This window comes from Habropoda laboriosa, unplaced genomic scaffold (assembly GCF_001263275.1).
Source record: "Habropoda laboriosa isolate 0110345459 unplaced genomic scaffold, ASM126327v1 scaffold16, whole genome shotgun sequence".
Lineage (NCBI taxonomy): Eukaryota > Metazoa > Arthropoda > Insecta > Hymenoptera > Apidae > Habropoda > Habropoda laboriosa.
Genome location: NW_017100130.1, coordinates 474902 through 479841, shown reverse-complemented (window position 1 = coordinate 479841; position 4940 = coordinate 474902).

Below are 4940 nucleotides of genomic sequence, written 5' to 3'. Positions count from 1 at the left end.
ATTTCTTATCAACTATTTTATTAACTATTTATTTAGATCTTTCACATTATTAAGGCGTTGGAAATTTGCAATATTCAACTCTGGCTGTGCTTCAACCCATTTTATTAATCAATTTATGCTCATCAAAGCATGAACGATACTAGGAATTCTTCATCTTCTTTGCCCTTTTCTTCGTTATTTTCTTCATTATCTTCTTCAGCTGACTATACAGTTGCCTTGGATTCATCTTCTATAACTTTAAATATAATGTCATCGTCGCGACGCGTCGTTTAAAACTTTGAAGCCTCCATCATTTGCATCGCTTCTAAACCATAGTGCATATTGAGTCTTCTACATCGCACCCTGCACAGTACGAAATCCGTTTTGCAGTTTCATGTATTTCTAGAATTTTAGTTTGTTTACAATCTGACGTTGCATTGATTACTGTTGTCTCTTCAGCATGAAGGAGCTGTTTCCAAGCTTTACGTGAATTGCTTTCTGTGATTGAATCCCACGCTTCCAATATTACATCTATAATAGTCTTTTAATGTTACACTTTTCTAGAAATGACATCACATTTTCCTTCATCTAGTATCAGCATAGGTCTAAGAAGATTTTTTTTAACGAAGCCTTGTTGCTTTTTCAATCACAGCTTGATCTATCGGCTGCAGTATAGAAGTTACATTAGGAGGCAAAAATGTGATTTTGAACATTTCGTTTGACATAGGAAGTATGTATGTAAGTACATTTTTCGAAATATGTGATGGTGCGTTGTCCTGTTATGCCGCAGCAAAGAGAGAAATTTTGAAAAATGTCTTTTCGATGTGGAAAAGTAGTTTATTAGTATATTACAGAAATCACGTACAGAGGACGTTTTACGGAGACGTGCGCTGTACAAGGCGAAGTCAACTATGTATTAACCCGAAATGTACGGAAACGCTGTCCGTTTCCCCTGGAGTTTGAACCTTATTGACGAATAAGCTGTTCGAGCTTCGAACGGCCAAAGGGTGCTCCTGGTGCGTCAGATCTTATGACTAATGGTACGAGTAGGACTGGCGCCTCGTCATGACTGGCTTATCATTATCCTAACAGTCCGATATAAGGAAAACTTTTTCTTTTCGTCCTGTTTTATCTGGATGTTCTCTCACATTAGGAATAAAATTCGTAAAATACCATTCTTTAAATATTTCTGTATCTACCCACCCATTCTTTTGTGTTTTATAAACTAATGGAAAATTTGATACATGTTTAAAGTCTCTCGGCTGCTTTTCCAAACGTAAGTAATGGGAGCTTATGTGACCCGGTAGCATTCGAACAGAACATTATCGTTATTCTGGCATTTAAAATTTGATTCTTAGGAGCAGCAATCTCTGTACCCGATGCAAGTGATTTTCACGGTAGAGTTCTCCAATATACATAAACATACATATGTATAATCTAGATTCGTTGGCATTGTATATATGCAATCGTTTGAGTAATTTCCCTCAAGTATGAAATCCATTACATGTTTTTTATAACTTTCCGCACTTTTACTACTTGTTGATAATTTTTCGCGTTGAATGTTTAAGAGTCATATTCCATGTTATTCTTTAAAGTTTTTCAGCATCCGTTACTAGCTCTAAAATTAGCGTTTTGCTTCATCTTTGCATTTAATTGTAAAGCCTTTTCACACAAAATTAGTCCCCTAATCGGTGTGTCTGTGGCACGTTATTGCAAGAACCATAAATATACTGCATCTTCCAAATTACTGTTTTCTGCCGATGATATGCATACATAACTTTCTTTTTCTTGCTGTAATTTGCATTCATCAGAGCCTCCACTTGATATTGTAATAATTTTTCTTAATTAATTTTTATGGTATATATCGTAGCTTCTCCTATGTTGTACTTTCGTAACAAAGAAATTGCTGTTTCGTCATTTTTTAAACGTTCAAGAATTTCAGTTTTATTTAGAATTATCAGAGGACATTGTAGTCAATTGAGAGTTCTAGTGCAAGAGGGAGCTATGCCACAAAATGTTGAGAAATGAGATTTCTATCAATTCTGGTATCTCTTTGTGTCTAGTTCTTATCCCTTAATTTATAACTATGTACGTGGCAAAATTCCTACCTGTACCTACTATGATTGTGTACGTGTACGAATGATTATTTCCCCTATGTATTATAATTTCTGTGCAAGAGAGAGCTATGTCACACAGAATTTTTGCCTAATGTTCATAATTGTTGCACACACACACGTAACTTTGAAAAACAAAACAATGATTCGTATTCTAGAAAGAACTATTACTCATCGATGAGACCAACTGTTTATTTACAAGATTATTCGATATATACTTTAATGCAAGTAAAATGTACAAAAACATATATTTTGTCAAGTAAAATAGTCCTAAATAAAAAACTTTGTAATACGAACAGTTTTGGTAAAGTTTCTTTTTTAATCCGAATTTTAGATTTAAACATACAGAAAATAAACTAAAAAATAAAACATTTTCTCGGATACACTACCTTCATATTAATAGGTTTAAATAAAAAAACAGCAATGTTAATTACACAATTTCTATTGAAACACTACTTTTCATGAAAGCTTTAACATCTCACAACGTTACTATTGCGACATTACATAGCTCGTCCTTGCACTGGACCCCTCAATTGTAGCGAATTCATAGATCTATGCGGTTCACACAGCTACGAACGATTGAATTGAATTGTTTCTGATGTTGAAGAATATGTATATTATTTCGGAGTGTGCGAATACGCTATCTTTTTTTTTGGTTTGACGTTTGAATATGGGGATAAATACAAGTTCCTATAAGCGGTACGCCGCGTGATCTGGGTTCGGATAATAGGAACTCAGCAGCATGTTAGGTAAACCGGGTATTGTGACAACATTAGTGACAACAGTGTTCAATATATACATCACACTGTCATATACACATACATAGTCTAATTATATCTGTATCATTTAGACGCAAAGCCAAAAATATCAGAAATATGCAGAGTGTCGTGTATTCGCGTCGGTTTGAGTTATGTTTCAAACTTGGATCACGAGAGAAAAATCGGACTGTTTTCTAACGAGGTCTGAAGCGATCCCGGAATACCCTTTCTCCAACGTTATAATATAAACGACTTGATTATGCGTTCAGCGCTCGGACTGACTCAATACTTGGTTGTTTAACGTTCAGAATGATACTGATTCGAAATTCAGAAAAATATGCGGTTCACACAGCTACGAACGATTGAATTGAATTGTTTCTGATGTTGAAGAATATGTATATTATTTCGGAGTGTGCGAATACGCTATCTTTTTTTTTGGTTTGACGTTTGAATATGGGGATAAATACAAGTTCCTATAAGCGGTACGCCGCGTGATCTGGGTTCGGATAATAGGAACTCAGCAGCATGTTAGGTAAACCGGGTATTGTGACAACATTAGTGACAACAGTGTTCAATATATACATCACACTGTCATATACACATACATAGTCTAATTATATCTGTATCATTTAGACGCAAAGCCAAAAATATCAGAAATATGCAGAGAATAAAGAAAATATTTAAATTTTTCTAACTAATTTAATACCTTTGAATCTAATTACTCAGTATGTAATTGTCAAAGTAGGAAGTGCAATATACAAATTGTTATGATGTGCTCGTGGTAGTTGCAACCAACTTTCGAGCCTTGTCGAATTTAGCACGTGGTGTGCCGACTAAATCTAATAGGTTCGTCTTCGAAGGACCACCTCCGTGATTAGGAGGACAAAACAACTATTGCTAATGGTCTAAAACTTCTAATGGCGCGGCTCTTGGCGTGGTCAGATGACTTCTGTCGTTCCCTTCCGCGAAAGGTCCCACGACACCTCCGTGCGAGGACGCATCGCGGGGGTGAGGCCCTCGGGTAGGCTGAAAACATTTTTCGATAGTGGTGGGGAAGGGTGGTTGGCGAAAACTATTGGTTAAAATCATAGGTGGGAAAAACTACACGAAAATGCCACCCCCGAGACCATAGGTCACTCTGAGGTACCAAGCGTACCCTTGAGTGACGCACGCGGGAATTCCGAGTGCCTCCAACAATGACCGTAGCAGACAATAACGTTAAGACGCGCTTCGGCTCTGGTGACCATATGAATGCAAAAATGTACAAGTTAAAAAAGGGGCGAAGATTCTAAGTCGAAAACAGGGCGATAAAAGGTAAAAGCAAGTTCTTAGATTGAAAGACTACGATTGCCGTGGCGTCATAAAATTGCCGCTGCTACGAAACGAGCGAAGGCGAAAAATATATAAAATAGAACTACATTCTAAGAAATCTAAGGGTCGGGCGGCTGACGTACCTGTCGAGGATTAAACACAAATATTTTTGACCAAAAGCTCCATTTATTTTTGCATATAAAACATTTAACCTTTTACATTATAACATTGCCTACACATCTTAGAAGATCTAAACGCAGTTAATAGAGCAGATAAATCAAACAGCACAACAAAGAGACACTCCTGTATAAGAAACGTCTCAACAACGAATCGGGCATCACTTTTGTCTCGCAAGGTATCGTCAAACATCAACGAGCAACTCACAAATGATAATAATAGACCTTTAAGAGGCACGATTGACGCGATGCTTTAAAATGTTGATATCAGTAACCAATCAGCGTCAATCGAACCGACGCAGTCTCGCGAATCGCAACACGAAATCAAGGGCCTATAAATAGCTATAGGCAGAAGCGCGTATACAGTTGTAATCACAGATCAGGGCAACGGGTTTACCGACGATATGTATCGTCTACTGAGCGCGAATGTGCGGCCGGTCTCGATCGTATCGATAATTAAATAGCCTATGTGCTCTCCTAACGCGCATCCACGTACCTCCTTTTATCTTCTCTGTCCGGCTTCGATCGCGGACATCCGTTCGTGAACATTCACCATAAAGAAAGACATCATGTAGAAATTGTTCCCTTATTTCATGGTTTGC